This window comes from Pelodiscus sinensis, chromosome 20 (genome assembly GCF_052426305.1).
Source record: "Pelodiscus sinensis isolate ZL-2025 chromosome 20, ASM5242630v1, whole genome shotgun sequence".
In the NCBI taxonomy this organism is placed as follows: domain Eukaryota; kingdom Metazoa; phylum Chordata; order Testudines; family Trionychidae; genus Pelodiscus; species Pelodiscus sinensis.
Window position 1 is genome coordinate 20174014 of NC_143071.1, and position 19207 is coordinate 20193220.

The window sequence follows — 19207 nt, forward strand, 5'->3', positions numbered from 1 at the left end:
TCGTCTACACTGGCCCCTTTTCCGGAAGGGGCATGCAAATTTCACCAGTCGTCGTAGGGAAATCCGCGGGGGATTTAAATATCCCCCGCGGCATTTAAATAAAAATGTCCGCCGCTTTTTTCCGGCTTTTAAAAAAGTGCCCTTTTCCGGAGGATCGGGGCCAGTGTAGACGCTCTTTTCCGGCTTTTTTAAAAGCCGGAAAAAAGCGGCGGACATTTTTATTTAAATGCCGCGGGGGATATTTAAATCCCCCGCGGATTTCCCTACGACGACTGGTGAAATTTGCATGCCCCTTCCGGAAAAGGGGCCAGTGTAGACGAGCCCCTTGAGTATCTGCTCCAGAATAAGATTCCTTAGGGATATGATACCACATTTTAAATATACTTGTTTTGATCTATTTTCATATATAAAGGTTGGAAAGCAGAAACTTATTTACAAATGCTAGCAATAAATTAATCTTGCAATGCAAATTAATGGAGGAATGAATTTGTTTAAGTTGATATCAGAGTTGCTGCACAGATTAAAGCAGAGAGGCATATGTGAAATCAGACAAATGGCCACATTGCCCTAAGTTGTATATTCTGTGATGAATGAAACTACTGGTGGCTTTTCTCTGCTCCACGAGTTCCACATTACTTTCATTTAACTTCCCATTTCTCTGAAAAATCAAGAAATTAGAGCAAACATCCAATGGCCTAAATATGCTAAATGTTGGGTGTGTTTCACTTCAAACAGTTGCTTTTAAAGAATACAAGCAGCATGGAAAACTGCAATATCATGAGTCAGCCCTTCACAGATAATGATATTTTGCAAGAACTTTGAGGTTCCTTTTACTTGCCTTCTGTTTTTTAAAACTTTGGGATACATTTGTCTCATTTTCAAGATTTTTTTCTGAAGCTTTGGGAGTTAGAAACTTACCATTTTCTCTTTTTTTTTAATGGAACCTGAGAGAGTCTCACATATTCACAGGACTCCAGGAACAGGGGTGTTAAGAAAACCCCCAAAAATGAGACTAGCAATTAGGGATGTTAAATATCGGTTAATTTAATAGTCGATTAACCTCATGAATTCTTATTGGTTACTCGACTATTCTATAGTACCCGGGGGTGGGACCGGCAGCCAGTGTGCTCCAGCCTCACTCCCGAGAAGCCCCCTGCCACTTAGCACTGCTTCCTCTGTATCAGAGGCAGCAGCGTGGTGTGCCTGGTGGGAGCTGGTCCATGAGGGGAACCAGTTTAAAAACCAGCTCTCTTCATGAACCAGCTGCTTTTCGCTCTGCACTGCTGCCTCTGATACAGTATGGCAGCAGCCCCTGTCCAAGGAAGGTCTGAGCTCCTGGACCTGGCCTGAGCCAGGACTGAACTAGGCTGCCTGACTGCCTGGCTCTTAATACACTTTAAACACAGAGTTGCAGCAGGGGTAGGTTCTGGACCTATTGCAAGCCAGGACTGAGCCAGGCTGCTAAAAAATTTAGTGGTGGGAGGAAGGAGAAATGCATGTAGTCTCTGTAATACGGAGATATACCTATCTCATAGAGCTGGAAGGGACCTTGAAAGATCATCTAGTTCAGTCCCCTGCCTTCACAGCAGGACCAAGTATTATCCCTGACAGATTTGCCCCATATCCCTAAATGGCCTCTTCAAGGATTGAACTCACAATCCTGGGGGGGGGGGACGGGAGGGGGGACACCAATGGTCAAACTAATGAGCGATCCCTTCTCCTCATAAGCTTTTGCTTATTGGTTAATTGACTACACTATTACATCCTTACTAGCAATCCCATCCAAGAGCTGCCAACACTGATTTAATGCCTAATGCTGGAGTTCATGCAGAGACAAGATATATGTGGGGATCAGAAACTGCCACAAGAGGTGTCCCCCCCCCCCCCCCCCGCCATCCATGCAGATTATAGGACTGGCCTCTTGGGCACTTTTTAAATTTTAATTCATTTTCTTTTTCCCCTGCAGCTTGCATGTTTCTCCTCCCTCCCCCCCCCCCTTTTCCCCATGTTGACACTCTGTGGCATCTCAGTTTGTCAAACAGAGCCTTAGGCCCTGATCCTGCAGGAGATCTGGATGAGCAGACCTCCTGTGCTCGTATATAGTCCCAGAGATATCAGTGTGGAAATCTGCCCACAGAGCTAACAGAAAAAATGAGAGCTTATATTTTCCTTTCCAGAAACCCTATGCTTCCTTCTTTTCATATCTGTTGAGCTCCAGTATTATTTCACAGGGTAACTACCCTCTCTTTTGATTCCCCTATAAAAACTAAAAGATCAAGGCCACTGAGCATACACTCAGTTACATGGGGTTACATGTTTTTTTTTGTGTTTCTGATGGCTAAACACTACCACTGATCTTTGTATTACATGTATTCTCTTGGAACACCAAGTAATTGCATTTACATAGAGAATGATTGACAAGAATTTCTGGCACAAATGCTCATATCTGCACACATATAAGCTCATCCTTCAACATCAGTGCAAACAGAAGACTGTCCTGTGAAAGTCTGCAGAAAAGGAGACAGCATGGATGGATCAGATCACAAGTCAGATTTCCCATGCATGTTCAAATTCTTTGCAGCAATTCATTCAGCTCTGGTCCTGATGCTGAGCACACAACTGGCAGCCCACTTTAGGGTTGAGCAAATTGGGTCTGGATTAAATGCATCTGAGGGTGCTGAGGGAGTTGGCAAATGTCATTGCAGAGCTTTTGGCCATTATCTTTGAAAACTTGTGGAGATTGGGAGAGATCCTGGATGACTGGAAAACGACAAATGTAGTGCCCATCTTTAAAAAAGGAAAGAAGGACAATCCAGGGGACTACAGACCAGTCAGCCTTACCTCAGTACCTGGAAGGAGATCCTCAAGGAATTCATTTTGAAGCACTTGGAAGAGGGGAAAGTGATCAGGAATAGTCAAAATGGATTCACTAAGGGCAAGTTGTGCCTGACCAATCTGATTAGCTTCTATGATGAGGTAACTGGCTCTGTAGACATTGGGAAGTCAGTGGATGTGAAATACCTTGTCTTTAGCAAAGCTTTTGATACGGTCTCCCACAATATTCTTACCAGCAAGTTAAGGAAATATGAATTGGATAAATGGACTGTAAGGTAGATAGAAAGTTGGCTAGCTTGTCAGGTCCAACAGGTAGTGATCAATGGCTCAATGTCTGGTTGGCGGTCAATTTCAAGTGGAGTGCCCCAAAGATCGGTTCTAGGCCCGGTTTTATTCAACATCTTAATTAATGACCCAAATGAGGGGTTGGATTGCAAGTTTGCGAATGACACTAAGCTTGAGGAGAGGTAGATATGTGGGAGGGCAGGGATAGGGTCCAGAGTGACCTGGACAGATTAGATGATTGGTACAAAAGAAATCTGATGAGATTCAGCAAGGACAAGTGTGGAGTCCTGCACATGAGATGGAAGACTCTAAAGCACAGTTACAGGCTGGGGACCGACTGGTTAGGTAGCAGTTCTGCAGAAAAGGACCTGGGGGTTACAGTGGATGAGAAGCTGGATATGAGTCAACAGTGTGCCCTTGTAGCCAAGAAGGCTAATGGCATATTAGGGTGCATTAGGAGGAGCATTGCCAGCAGATCCAGAGAAGTGATTATTCCCCTTTATTCAGCTCTGGTGAACCCACATCTGGAGTACTGTGTCCAGTTCTCGGCCCCCTACTTTAGAAAGGATATGGACACATTGGAGAGGGTTCAGTGGAGGGCAACCAAAATGATTATGGGGCTGGAGCACATGACCTATGAGGATAGGCTGAGGGATCTGGCCTTATTCAGTCTGCAGAAGAGAAGCGGGGGGAGGAAGGGGGATTTGATAGTAGCCTTCTACTTCCTGAAGGGAGGTTCCAAAGAGGATGGAGAAAGGCTGGTCACAGTAGTGAGGGATGGCAGAACAAGGAACAATGGTCTCAAGTTACAGTGGGAGAGGTCTAGGTTGGATATTAGGAAAAACTATTTCACTAGGAGGGTGGTGAAGCACTGGAATGGGTTACCTAGGGAAGTAGTGGAGTCTCCATCCCTAGAGGTTTTTAAGTCTCGGCTTGAGAAAGCCCTGGCTGGGATGATTTTGTCAGGATTGGTCCTGCCTTGGGCATGAGGCTGGACTTGATGACCTCCTGAGGTCTCTTCCAGCTCTAGGATTCTATTATTCTGATCCTGCAACTTGCTCTGTATAGCTGGACTTCATTGGCTTCAATGGAGCTTAAAAGACAGGGATCTGCTGATGTGGAACAAATTGTGTTGAACTCCTATTTTGTTCACTAGTGGTTTACAGGATTGGGCCCTATGTTAAGAGACTTTAACTTCTGTTATGTTTTCCAACCCAGCCACAGAACTGTCTAGTGTGTTTCTAAACTGAATGATGTTTACAAAGAGGAACAAAAGCAAAGTTCCGGTTAGAAATCTATGAAATTTTATTTTAGAAAAAAAAGACACATCATCTGTCTTAAGTTTAACATTTGCCTTTTCTATGGAAATTCAGGTTCTCAGCTTGACAAAGCCTTGGGTGGGATGATTTAGTTGGGGTTGGTCCTGCTTTGGGCAGGGGGCTGGACTTGATGATCTCTTCTATCCCTATGATTCTATAAATTCCATAGTAAAGGCAAATGTTAAACTTAAGACAGATGATGTGTCTTTTTTTTCTAAAATAAAACTTCATAGATTTTAGGGAATAAAAGAAAACCAAGGTTGACAGCCACTGCGACATTGGCAATTGACATCATCACCAAAATAAATGGTTGGTTATCTTTTCTGTGTACCACACGGTCTGCAGATAACAGACTACTAGCAAAGGCCCTTGACATTCTGTGAAGTTAAGCTGTTGGAGCCAGAGATACACACAAACTGCACCGTCTAACCGGAACTTTGCTTTTGTTCCTCTTTGTAAACATCATTCAGTTTAGAAACACTAGACAGTTCTGTGGCTGGATTGGAAAACTTTTTTAAAGATGGGCACTACATTTGCTTTATTCCAATCATCCAGGATCTCTCCCAATCTCCACAAGTGGTAGGAGAAGCTTGTAACATCAGGCCCATGCGGCTAAAAATGGCCTGATCCACAATGCTGTATCCAGACTTACCTGAATTTTGGGGAGGAGGTCAGAATTCAGACCTGAAAACAAATTTTACAGCTGGGTGAACCAAGCATGCTGGAATTGCATAGCTCTCAACTTTGGCAGGTACAAATCCCAAAAGTGGGTCTGAAATTCAAGGTTTGGCTTCCATCTCCACCTCTGTATAGAGAAAACCCAAGGGAAGTACAAAAATGGACAGAAGGGAGAAAGAGCCAGCAAATTTCATTAGACTGAATCCCATTAAACAGACGGCAGGATTTTACAGCAGATAATCAGTCAAAGTTACACCAGCAAAGAGCCATAAAACACCAGTCATTATGCTCAGTGTTGGTATTTTACAGTGTCATACTGCAGCGTATTATTTTCTGGTGCAGTGCTGCAGTGGAGGACTGTGGTTAAACAATATTGCTACAGGAGGATCTGTAGGTCTGCCCCCCCCCCCCCCCGCGCCCTTCAAAGTGTTGCTTGCAGAATTGAATTACTGTATCTCGTTGGGCCAAATACTGCCAGCCAAAACAAAGTCAAGGCAGATAGAACTGGGCCAACATCTCCAGCTTGGGGGGAGGGGAAAGAATGGAAGAGAGACAGGCTGTGTTTAGACTAACTCTGCATCTGTTGTGCAAGACCTGGGGGCTGAAGCATTAAGCCTATTCATCTAGTAGCTTAGGAAGCTGGAGTATTCATTAAAGGGGGCGAGAGGGAAGAGAAAAAAGGCTGTTACTACAGACTGCCAAGAACTGTAATCCTGCTAGCCTGTTGGCACTGTTTGCATCCATCCCCCTTGCTGGAGTTCCTGCTCTAAAATCTGATCTGACCCTCACTCAGCTGCACTCATTGCAGAAAAGCAACAGTAAGTACAAAGTATTAGGTGCTGACATCACCCAGCTTAATCATGCTACAGCGGCTGCTCTGTGTTCATGAAGTGCATTCACGAAAGGGCTAAACAGCCCAGCATCTGGCCTGCCAAGAGCCATAGATGAACGCTGTAAGGAACTGCTGTCAGTATCAAACAGCACCTGTCACTGGAGTGAGTAGCGAGTTCTATTAATGACATGACAGGTCCTTAGCTGCATAATAAAATACTCTTTTTAGTGAGTGTGTGGCTGTAATTATTTCACAATTGCTAAGGATGGAGTTTCAAGGGACGGTGCAGAATGTTCTGTTAAGACCCAGTCCTGCATCCTCAGCCACATAAAATTCCCCCGTTGCATCAAGGCTCAAGCAGTATGCTGGACACTCGTGCAGCCATTCAGGAGAGATTCAGATGCAGCCCAGCTGATTAACAGAGTGCCCACAGCTAGGTTTTTGTTTCTACTAGTGCCTCAGTGCACATAAAATTTTATTCCACACATGGATGGAAAATATTAGAGGGAACATTGATGCCAATGCTTGAGAGAAGTGCTGGACAATGAAGCAATTCTCCTTTGTGGATTAATGCTTAGTTATGTTCATGCAAAGATCTCAAACCACTTCACACAGGAAGGTAAATATCATTACTGTCATTTTACTGATGGGGAAACTGAGGCACAGAGACAGTGAGTTGCCCAAGACCACATAACAGTTCAGTGGCAGAACTAAGGAGCCATTAATCTCTCCCAAGTCTAGTACACCCTGCTGCAAATCAACAGGATTACTCCTAGGGGTAAGATGGTCAGAATTTGGCCCTGTTTCCATACATCTAATAGATGGTCAGTTTCCTCTACTACCCCTTTAATGGTGATTGGCATACACTGCCTTCACGGGCAGCATCCAGAGCACCCTTCCCTTCAGTGTCTCTGGCCTGAGCTCTCTCCTATAGGAGATAAAGCTTTCCAGATGGCCTTTTGGCTAAGATCAGTCTGCCTATCAGCAGCACTTCTGACATGTCCTCTGCCAGGAGCCTGTCTGCTGCTGCGCAAGGGGGATGGGCGTAGCTATCTAGTTCAGTAGCTCTTTCCCATCTCTATCTACTGTGAGCTTGTCCCATGACCTTCCTTGTTATCTTGTGCTGATTGAAATTGTCATTGGGTTCCTAGGACTCTGTCCTTTCCTGGGCCTCTGCCTGCCACCCTGACTGCTCTTTCAGCAAATCCTCGTACTTTTCCCCCACCCCCCGCCCACTTCTGTGTTGATTTTTCCTCCCCGCAGCTGTCCTTGGACCTCTCCTGCCCTATCCCACCTCTCTCCTCAGGACCTCATGTGCTCCCAGGATCTCTCTCATCATCTCCATGTCAATGACTCTTGGTATCACTCTCCACCCCAGCTCAGTTTCTCTTCCTGCCTTTTCAAGGTAACTTCTTGGGGACATCACACCACAGCTTTCAATGGGTCCTGGGATTTAGCAAAGTTTTTACTCTTTTACTCTCCCCTCTCACCAGAGCCAGCTCCAGTCTGCTCCCCGTCACTCAGACTGAGGCTTATCTTTTGACTTCTCCTTTCCTTCTCCTGAGCCAGGATCTTGCCAAATTCTGTCTGATAACACTCCTAAAACCTGCCCCTCCCTCTCCACGCTCTGAAAGAACCAGGGTTCCTTTAACCTGCAGCAACCAAACCACCTTCCTTCTAAGCCCCCAGCTTCTCACCTTTCCTGCTTTCATCTACAGCAGTGGTCACCAACCAGTAGATCGGGGTCTACCAGGAGATCTTGGAGCCTCTGACACAGGGGTGGGCAAAAGGGCCTCCGCGGGCCGGATCCAGCCCACCAAGTGGGTTGATCCAGCCTGCGGAGGCCCTGCTGCTCCCCCGCCCCCAGGCCAATCAGGACTTGGAGGCGAGGGAGCGCATGACATCTCCTCCTGCCCTGCGAGCAGCACGTGGCACTTTGAAGGCTCCTCACAGGGCAGGGGTAGGGCAGGAGGAGGCTTTGCGCACTCCCTGCACCCCCAGGCCAATCAGAGCCTGGGGGTGGGGGAGTGTGTGAAGCCTCTTCCCACATGGGTGCCTAGTGGGAAGGGGTGACAAAGGGGCTTCCCCACCCCCAGACCAATCATGGTCTGGGAGTGGGGAAGCCCAGAAGCATTCTGGCCCCACCGCTTCCAGATTAGGCCCCGCCCCTTCTGGCCTGGCCAAAAAATGTTGACGTGGCCCCTGGCCAAAAATTATTGCCTGCCCCTGCTCTGACAGCTGATCCTGACTGGCTTGGCTGGGAAGCTATCAAACACTGGCACTTCTGTTGCCCCTCCCCTTACCGTCATGCTGCTCCTGCCCTCTGCCTTGCAGCCGCCCCCTTGCAACCCCCTGCTTGCCATGCAGGATGTGGGAGGGAGAAGAGGGATGATGTCAGGGTGTCCCTCCTCCCCCCATTTCTGTACCCTGTCTCCACACAGAGAGAAGGGGATGGAGGGAGCTTGGCAATGTAAATCTCTGTCACTCTCTCACAGTGTGTGTGTCGGTTATTCTCACAAACACGCACTGTCCTTCACTCTGGAAGCTAGGGAGCTGGGGCAGCTCCTCCAGTAGCATAATGGATTAGGCAGTGCTTCCTCAACCTCTTTTCATAAAGTACCCCCAGTACCTACAGTTTTCAGACACACAGGCTATGTCTAGACTGGCATGATTTTCCAGAAATGCTTTTAACGGAAAAGTTTCCCATTAAAAGCATTTTCAGAACAGAGCATCTAGATGGGCACGGACGCTTTTCCGGAAAAGCACTTTTTGCGGAAAAGCGTCCATGGCCAATCTAGACGCGCTTTTCCGCAAAAAAGCCCCAATTGCCATTTTCACGATCGGGGCTTTTTTGCGGAAAACAAATCTGAGCTGTCTATGCTGGCTCTTTTGCGCGCAAAAGGACTTTTGCCCGAACGGGAGCAGCATAGCATTTCCGCAAGAACACTAACACTCTTACATGAGATCGTCAGTGCTTTTGCAGAAATTCAAGCGGCCAGTGTAGACAGCTGGCAAGTTTTTCCGGAAAAGTGGCTGATTTTCCGGAAAAACTGGCCAGTCTAGACACAGCCACAATGTTTTTTCTACCATTGTAACACATTTGTTTAAACAACTTAATCATAGCCAGGCAGGCAATGAAATGTTGGGTGTAAAAAGTAGAAAAATAATAAAGCACTGTAAAACAAAGTTCCGTTTTCTCCAAATTTCAGTTGTGTTGATGTATCCTCCAGACTTCTCTCGAGTACCCCTACGGGTTCTCGTACCACTCGAGAAACACTGGGAGGAGGCACCTGCCTCCAGAGCCCTGGGTTGAGGGTTCATGTCCGACCCATCGTGGGGGCAGCCACCAGGAGCTCCTTGGGGGATGGAGCTGACACCATTGGAAGGCAGGAAGGATAAGGGGGCCCAGGAAGGTGGAGTGGCTTGTCCAGTGGTGCAATGGATAAGGCACCTGACTCAAAGCCCGGGGTTGAAGGCTCCAGATGCTGGTGGTGGCTGAGCAGGAAGCTGGTGGTGGCTGAGGGATGGAGTCCAACACCAGATTCCTGAGTGCTGAAACTGGCACCATTGGAATGGGGGGGGGGTTGAGGGTTGGGGTCCTGTGTGCCCAGAGGATGTAACTGACACTATTGGAAGATAGGGAGGATAAGGAAGCTCCTGAAGGTAGCTATGTAGGTCCTCCAGTGGCGTAATGGCTAAGGCATCGCACCCTGCAAGGCTGGGGTTGAGGGCTTCGGAAGCTGGTGGTGATTAAGGGGGATGCTGGTGGTGGCTGAGGGTTTGAGTCCTGCCCCCCTGCAGGCAGCCACCACCAGCTTCACAAGGGACAAAGTTGGCAACACTGGAAGGTCAGAAGGATAAGGGGGCCTCTGAAAGTGGGGTGGGTCCTCCAGCAGTGTAATGGGTAAGGTGTCCACAGCCCAGGGTTTAGGGTTTGAGACCTGCCCACCCTGGCAGGGACCCACTGCCTTCCAGAGAGATGCAGCTTGCATCATTGGAAGACCAGAAGAATAAGGGGCCCCTGAAGTTAGGGAGGTGGGGTGTGTCCAGGATTGTAATGGAGAAGGCATTGCACCCCTGAGTAGAGGTTGAGGGTTTGAGTCCTGCCCTTCCTGGGGGCAGCTAGGTTCTGCCACCAGATTCTCCAGGTCTGGAGCTGGCACCAGCCCAAGGCTGGGAGGACAAGGGAGACAGGGGTGGGTGGTTCCTCCAGTGGCTTAATGTAGAAGGCCTGGGACTCCTGAGACTGGGGTTGAGGGCTGGAGACTCACCTGTCGTGGGAGCAGCCATCACCAGCTTCCCGAGGGATGGAGCGGAAGATCTGCAAGATAAGGGGGGGGGGGCAAGGGAGGGTGGGTCCTCCAGTGGTGCAATGGACAAGGCATCTGCCTCTTGAGCCTGGGGTTGAGGGTTGCAGCTTTGCCTGCCCGTGGAGCAGTCACCTCCCCCTTCTCAAGGACCAGAGCTGGCACCATTGGACAGTAGAAAGGATACGGGGGCTGAGGGGTGGAGCGGGTACCATTGGAATGTAGAAAGGATAACAGAGCCCCTGAAAGCCGGGAGGTGGGGTGGGTCCTCCAGTAGCACAATGGGGTTGAGGCCAGGGGAGCTGGTGATGGCTGAGGGCCTTAGTCCTGCCTACCCTGGGCAGTCACCAGCTTCCTGAGCGATGGAGCTGGCACCATTGGAAGGGGGCCCCTGAAAGTGGGAGTGAGGATGGGAGAAGAAAGGGGATGGAGTGAGCAAGTGAGGCCTTGGAGAAGGGGCGGAGCCAAAGAAGGGGCAAGGGGGCTTGGGTTTGAGGTAGATCTTACATTGAAACAGGTTGAAAAAGTGATCCTGTGGCCAAAAAGGTTGGCGATCACTGATCTGCAGCATGTTTAGCAGCTCCCTTGATCTGCTTCTCTGACTGCTTCCCCGTCCCTTCCCCAGCCACTGCTCTCTTCCCTCGGAGTGGAAGCCATTAAGAATCACATTTAGGGCTTTGCTCATAGCTAGAGCCCTGCAAATCTACAGATCCCTGCTTTATATCCACATCCAAGGATGTGGCTATTTGCAGCCATGGATACGGATACAAATTTTGTATCTAGAACCTTGCAAATTTGGCTCATTTTTGCAGATGCTGACAAGTTTTGTATCCACCCAGGCCTCTACTCATAACTACAGCTCACCTCCCACTGAAGAAAGGGAACTAGTCCAGATTCCAGCCACCACTAGAGCTCAACAGGCGTGAGACCTGAGGAACAGGAAGGGGTCAATCTAGTCTCATCAAAGCTTTTCACCAAGCAGCCAACAGTCAAAAAAAACGGCAGAGTCCTTGTGCTGAGCAGCCAGAGGTCCCTGAATAGTCAGTTCCTTCCTTGCCCCCCCTAACAATCTGCATGGAACATGGGGGGTGGCACCAGAAGGCACAGGACTCAGTCTGCCTGCACGTGGCTAGAGCATTCACTACAGTTACAGCGCTGCTGTAAAGAGTTCTCTTAATAAACAGCCAGCTTAGCTAGACAGGCATTGAGCCCTCTCATGCTATTACCCAGGTTGTGATGCGTGAAACACACACTATGGCTACATCTAGACTGGCATGATTTTCCGCAAATGCTTTTACTGGAAATGAGCGTCTAGTTTGGCACGGACGCTTTTCCGCAAAAGCACTTTTTGTGGAAAAGCGTCCGTGCCAATCTAGACGCAGTTTTGCGCAAGAAAGCCCCAATCGCCATTTTTGCGATCGGGGCTTTTTAGTGCAAAACAATACCGCGTTGTCTACACTGGCCCTCTTGCGCAAAAGCTTTTGCGCAAGAGGGCTTTTGCCCAAATGGGAGCAGCATAGCATTTCCGCAAGAACTCTGACACTCTTAAATGAGATCGTCAGTGTTCTTGCAGAAATTCAAGTGGCCAGTGTAGACAGCTGGCAAGTTTTTCCGCAAAAGCAGATGCTTTTGCGGAAAAACTTGCCAGCTGTCTACACTGGCCACTTGAATTTCTGCAAGAACACTGACGATCTCATGTAAGATTGACTGAGAAAAACTGGCCAGTCTAGACTCAGCCAAGACATACAACGAGTTTGTAAACCCAGCTTAGTCTCTCCCCCCATCCTCCCTGCTGGAGCTTGGCAGTCTCCTCTCTGCCTGAAACTGCCCATAGTTATGCATACCTCTCCCTTTTAATTACCAGTCTGCTGGTTATGGATTACAGGTGGAAGGTCCTTCTTCCACCACTAAGGCAGGTGTTGCATGGTTGTCTTAATAAATTCCTTGGATTCAGGACAAATTTGCTAATCAATCTCTTCCTGCTCAGGCCAAGTGTAGAGTCTATGCACTCCGTCAAAATTGCGGATGGAAACTGTACTCACTGCTGAGTGCGGTAATATCGCTCATGCCTCTGAAGAGCTGAGATTTTAAGGGATCAATAAACAGGTCAATAATCTGACTGAGAAACTCAGTTTCTTTTGGACAGTGGAGCTACAAAACACTTAATGTCTGATGATTTTTCTGGCTTCCCTCATCTAACAATGGAGATGGTGAATACAAGTAAACAAGCCACATTGACTAAGGAGCCTATTGTGGCATGTAAAAGCAGCACTCATCCAGGCTAAGCAGTGTAGTGGAGCTGGGTGAGGATGTATGGAGTCTGATGCTAAATCCAGTGAGACCATTGGGACTTCTGCCACTGTTTTAATGGGAGAAAGACTGGCCCATGCTGGAGCCCTTAATCAGTTCTGGCTCATACAATGTCAAGCAAACACAGGCTAGCAGGCCAATGCTGTCCAGGTGCCCCCCTCAGACTAGTTACACCAACGACCTGTGCCCTCATCCAACAAGCAAGAGACAGTTTTGACTATGCAAGGAAAAGCTACAAACAGCTCATCAGTGTGCTACTGTCTCTGCTCCATGGCACAGGGAACGTGGTGAAGGCTCAAAACCTCAATTTGGTGAGATTCTGTTTGAACATAAATGTCTCTCTGCAGACTCCCCCACCCGTCACCAATAGTCTGAACTAGAACTCGCATCAAAACTAATCCTGTTTATCCGTTTAATCTAGCAGGTGGCACTCAGCTTGTGGTGCTGAGAGCTAGTCCTACCTCAGCTGGTGCACTGTGATGTTGGACAAATCACATCTGCTCTGTTTCATCTCCTCCTGCCCATTGAGTTAGACTGTGAGCTCTTCAGGTCAGGGCTGTCTCTTACTACATGTTTGTACAGCGCCTGGGCAGGGGAGATCCCAATCTCAGCTGAGGCCCCTCAGCATCACCAACACTCTATTGACAAAATGTTCATGAATAAGATGAATTAAAAAGCCAGCTAAGTGGCCTCTCTAGAAAAAGGTCACCATTTTGCTGCACAACTCTTGTCTGCTATTAATGAGGAGGTTGGGCTATTCTGAATACGTATGACCTACAGAGCTGTTCAAGACAAATATTCCCTGCCCCACGCTGATGTGTGAATTGTTTGGCTGCACGGGGCTAAAATGTTTTCCAAAGTTGTTGTGTTGTGTGCTGAACTCCGGTCAAAAGAGATTTTCAGTCCAGATCTAGGTTATGTGCATGTGTTTTGTTTTGAACAGACACTAGCTGCTTTTCTTAAGGCAGTGAATGGGTTACTTCAAGAGGCCCTCAGATAATATATTGTCTACTTAGTTCACCTGTTGGAATGCTAGTAATCCACAGGCAGATCATAAACAACATCTTAAAAATAGCATTTAAAGTCAGTTTATAGGTAAGAAATAGGCAGCTCATAATCAATAGTTAAAGACAGCCTTGTATATTCTCTAGAGATCAATCAGTACAGCAAAACAGATTTTCAGCCAGCAGAAAACCTGGTACCATTCCTAAGGTTTATTGTGTCTAGTAGAGGTGTATGGAGCCAACAAAGTCACATCCACCTTGAATTGACCACACTTAACTTGTGTTGTAGGTGTGAGAACTTTATTTCCACTTGCAAGTTACTACAGGAAATGTGTTGCAAGACTTTGCCTAAATTGCCTTTGTCTTACTGAAAGTATTTGAAAGCAGCAGTGCACCTGACCCAACCTCTCAGATGACACACACACACAGCAGATAGGTGAGAAGGAAAGGTGCAGTGTTACACTGCATTCTTTCTTAGAATTCAGAACAATAACACACAAGAATGAAAACCAAAGAGACAGACAAAGCAGGCTGCCCTCTCCAAGAGGGAGGCACAACTCACCCCTCCTTCCTCCGGGCTGGCTGGCTGCAAAGTAGACAGACTGCTGCACCTCCTAGGTCACATACTTCCCTACAGAGCCATCTGGCCAAGCAGGACCTCTCCCCACCCCTCCACTCCCAAATTGCGAGCTTGTATTTCCCATGCAGTCCTCCTCAATACACCACACAAACCTCCTCAAACTTTAAGGACAGTCAGATCCAGACTGAATGGATTAAATCAATCTCTATAAATGGAACCTCAAAGGGCTGACCCCCACTGAACTTGAGGAAAGTTCTGGTACAGATCTGGACCTGCATCTCTAGGGAAAGATAAATGCATATTTGTATAGCAGGTAAAAAGCAAATGCTTTGCTATGGACCAAAATAAACTTTTCTTTATGATGCCCCACCTTTGCCTTATGTGGCTATGACAGGTGAGTCTGCTAAGGCATAGAGAGCTGATCTGAATCAAGTCCAGCTGTGGTAGAACAGCCATTGGTTTCGGAGTTTGGACAGCTTACACTGACTGAACACATTTATGCAATTTCTGAAAAGGAATGATTGACCCTTGTGCAGTCATCTGTAACGCATGTAAGGAAGCCAAAAAGTCTTAAGTGAAGCATTCTATAGCCAAAATGGATCACACCTCCCTATATTGTTTAGAAACTCGGATAAATCTGTCCCAGAGACAGGCTGCCTGGATGGAACTGCTGCAGATATGTATGACTTTGAGATACCGTTTTATCCCAGGAAGGCTGACACAGCAGCCAAAGTCTTGACTAGGCAGCCAGAAATCAATATACTTATTGATGTGCAACATGACCAGACATTCGTCCTGTTGCCTTGAGATACTTATTTTACACATTCTTGTTTTAATAACAGTTTTGGGCAATATCAAAGCTGGTGTTAACAATAAAAAGACAAGAGAACTAATTATCCTCCCTCTTACACCAGGTTGGCACAGTATTAGATCACTGACCGCAGCAGAGTTACTTCTGATTTATACTGGTGTGAGTGAATCTGACCAATGGTAATTACTAGGAAAAAAAGATAGGTTATTCAATATCTATCCCAACATGGCAGAGCCTGTATATTCCATATGCCTCAGACCTTCTAGATCAACACAATGGCCTGTCAGTACAACATTTTGTTTTAATTTAGGGAAATTGATATAACCAGCAATAACTTCTTGTTTTTGTTTTACTGGCCCAATATGTGGAAGAAGGGTAGTTGGAAGGAAGGCTGTGAAATGTATCTGTGCCATAGTAAGATGCAGGCACTGTGACCTAGTGGTCAGAGCAGGACCAGAGTGTGGAACCAGAGACCTGGTTGGGAGGCATAGCTGCATCAACCTCACTTTTTAGTGTGGACGTGGCCATACCAAGGGTTTCCTGCATCCCGCTGAGCCAATGGGTTTGCTAAGCAAGCGAGCTCAGAGATAGGTGGGTTCCTGATGGTGTCAGTGTACAAAACTTACTTCTCAGTTGCCCATTGGGCTAATGCAAGTGATTCTTTTACCATTATGGGAACAGATGATGATGGAGTTTGTTACAAACTTGTCCGGGACTAAACATTTGCTCTGACCCACTTTTATAGGTGTTGGGCCACCATACCAGATCCTAGTCCCGCAAGCAGCTCACATAGGCATGCAAAAACTTCTGAGAGATTTTTGCACAGGGGCATAGCAAGGGCGCCATTTCAGAGGGTGGGGGGCTGCAGCCGTGTGCTCTGGGACACGGCTTGCTTTTCAGACAGTTCCCCGGACTATCAGGGAGCGAGAGGAAAGTACTTGTACAGGCAGTCCCCGACTTATGTCGGATCTGCACTTACGAACGGGGCTTTCTCGTCCTGGAGGTCGAGGTGGCAGATTGCTACCTGCGAGCTCCGGGGTGAGAAAGCCCCGTTCGTAAGCTGCTCCGGTGCCCCTGGTCTGCTGGAGACCGCTGCCACTGCGGCTCTGCTCCCCGTGGCCCTGGTCTGCTGGGGGGGGGGGGGGCGCAGCTAGTGTGCCCCCCCCCCCAGCAGACCAGGCTTTTGTTTTGGACCCTGGGGCAGAGCAGCTGGGGCGCTGCCGATTGGTCCTGCAGCGCCGCTCTGGGCACTACTGGACCAACCCGGCAGCACCCCAGCTGCTCTGCCCCAGGTCCTGATTCAGCCGCTGCTGGTCAGTTTCAGCAGCGGCTGAATCAGGACGCCTGGGGCAGAGCAGATGGGGTGCTGCTGGGTTGGTCCAGTAGCACCGAGGAGCAGCGCTACTGGAGCAACCCAGCAGCACCCCAGCTGCTCTGCCCCAGGCATCCCCAAGCCAGCTTCTGCTGAAACTGAGCAGCGCTGACTACAGGAAGCCCGAGGCAGAGTTGCTCTGTCCCGGGCTTCCTGGAATCAGCTGCTGATCAGTTTCAGCAGCAGCTGACTTGGGGACGCCTGGGGTTCTTAAGTTGATTCTGTATGTAAGTCAGAACTGGCGGTCAGTTTCAGCAGCGGCTGAATCTGGACGCCAGTTCCGACTTACATACAGATTCAACTTAAGAACAAACCTACAGTCCCTATCTTGTACGTAACCCGGGGACTGCCTGTATTCTATGAATGGCTCTCTTGCCTGACTGGAGAAAGGAGCTCACCAGCCAGGTGTGAGAGGCATGCACAGAATGCAAGTACTTTTCCCTCGCTTCCTGATAGTCTGGGGAACAGGAAGAAAAGCAAGTCGCATTGTGGAGTGCATAGCTGCTGTTTCCCCTACCCTCTCAAAATGGTGTCCCTGGGGCAGAGGACTATCCACAACAATCACCTTGCAGCACTGGGGAGCCTAGCGATCAGGGATCAGATTCTGATCTCAGTCACACTGGTGGAAACCTAGAACCCTCTGACTACCATGTGGTTATTCTGGATTCTTACTGGTGCAACTGAGGTCAGAAGCTGGCCTAATATTTCTCAACAACACCCTTCTTTGCTTTGCCTTCTAACTGTTATCAGGGGAAATCAGGTTGCAATCCAGAATTTACAGGAAGATTTTGGAAAACAAAGTATGGTTTTGGTAGAGGAAACCTAGAATCATGGGATTGGAGAGACCTCAGAAGGGCATCCCAGCCTAGGGTTGCCAAGTATCCAGTTTTGAACCGGACAGTCCAGTATTTAAGCTTTCTGTTCGGGAAACAAATGGCAAAAATATAAACGAGAAAATAGAAATGTCCGGTATTTTCTAAATAGGATGTGTAATGTAAATGGGGATGTAATGTCAAGGGTGTCCAGTATTTTTGTTGAAACCATCTGGCAACCCTATCCCAGCCAGTCAAGGGCTTAAAAATCACCAGGGATGGAGATTCCACCACTTTCCTAGGTCACTCATTCCAGTGCTTCCCCACCTTCCTAGGGGGGGAAAATCCAGTTTTGTCTACAGCTTGTTACCCTCAGGGGGAAGGACTCCCTGATCCCAGACAGCCACACTGGTTCTCTCACTAAGGTATCAGAGAGTAGCTCAGGAGGATGGGGTTCAATTCCTGGCTTTGCTACAAACTTAATGTGTGAGTTTGGGCAAGCCATATAATCTCACTGTGCTTGTAGACCTCCATTGCTAAAATTGAAGTAATACTCCCACATTTAGTATGTTTTCCACATTTAGGGTGTGAGCTCCTCAAGGCAGGAACTGTCTTTTATTTTGTATACATACAACACCCAGCTCAATAAAGCTCTTACCTCTAGGTGCTCCTGCAATGCAAACAGTAGCATGCTAATAAACTTTTATCATCATGCTTCATGGTTTTGTTAATCAAATGCAGCCTGATGGGCATAATCTACCCAGATTGAGGGATAGCTCAGTGATTTGAGCATTAGCCTGCACTACCCAGGGTTGTGAGCGCAATCCTTGAGGGGGCCATTTAGGGAGCTAGGGCAAATCTGTCAGGGATGGTACTTGGTCTTGTGGTGAGGGCAGCAGACTGGACTTGATGACCTCTCAAGGTCCTGTCTAGCCCTAGGAGATGGGTATAGCTCCATAACCAGTCTCATCCCACAAACAACTGGTTAGGCCCCATCTAGACTGCAAGGCTCTTTCAGGATACCAAAAGTATCCTGAAATAGCTACTCTACATCTAAGGAGCCTTTTTCAAAATAACAGACATGCTATTTCAGCATCCCTGTAAACCTCCTTCCATGAGGAACATGGGATGTCTCCAACTAGTACTTTATTGCGAAATTTGGTGCCATGTAGATGTGCCAAATTTCAAAATAGTCTCTTTCAAAATAAAATCAAAATTTAGAGTGCAGTCTAGACATACCCTTATTTAGCTACCTGGACTCTGAAGCAACCATTATTTTAAAATTCCCTCTCCCCCCTCCCTTTCTTTAGTGAGTTTGAACACATTAGACAATTCTCTGTCTTGTTCGTTATTTGCATTTCTTCAATAAAAAAACTTTTCATTAACAATTCATTGTGTACACTCATCAGTTGTACTGTGTTGGTTAGTTTCATCAGCCATGTGGTCTGGTTTCTTTTCCCAGATTGGATGACTAATGTAACCAACCATATAGATCACGTCTCTTCAGAGGGTCAGTTCATGTCCTATGCCTTACCCACGCCTGTTACCTCAGTGGTGTAAAGGCTTGGGGAGGGCCTTTATTGATCTGGAATGTGAGTTTTTTCTTGTCAGCTCCAACATGAATAGGAGTTATGTGCTGGACAGAAGACTAGAGCCTCAGGGACTGAAAGTACGAGGCCTGTTTCTGCTCTGAATAGGAGGAGGCGGGGGAGGGGATGAATCAGAGTCCAAAGAGAATAATTATGCCTATTTGTTCACAGGAGTCTGACCTTTAAGATGTAGAAGAAATGGTCACATTTCAAACCACAGCAAACTTTAGCAAAGCAGGAAACTCCAGATTGTACAGAAACAATATTTTTCAGTGCCATCAAGGTCCTTCAGTTTGGATTTTCATACTTCTGGGGTTACCAAATAACAGAAAGTAAAAGTAACACAAGTGCAATTTAGAAATACTTGGATCAAAATGTTTCTCCAAAGAATAACATCTCCCACAGCCTGAAAAAGACCTGAAATTCCAATGGAATTTACCTGTTGGTAGTGACATCATGATAAAATCCATTCC

The 19207-nt window shown here is 47.4% G+C and overlaps 1 protein-coding gene across 1 annotated transcript in view; it reads right to left on the reverse strand.

The window, feature by feature from the left end:
- The window catches only part of RNF157 (ring finger protein 157), a 122212-nt gene that overhangs the window by 98745 nt on the left and 4260 nt on the right, over positions 1-19207 (reverse strand). The gene's annotated exons all lie outside the window — the stretch shown is intronic.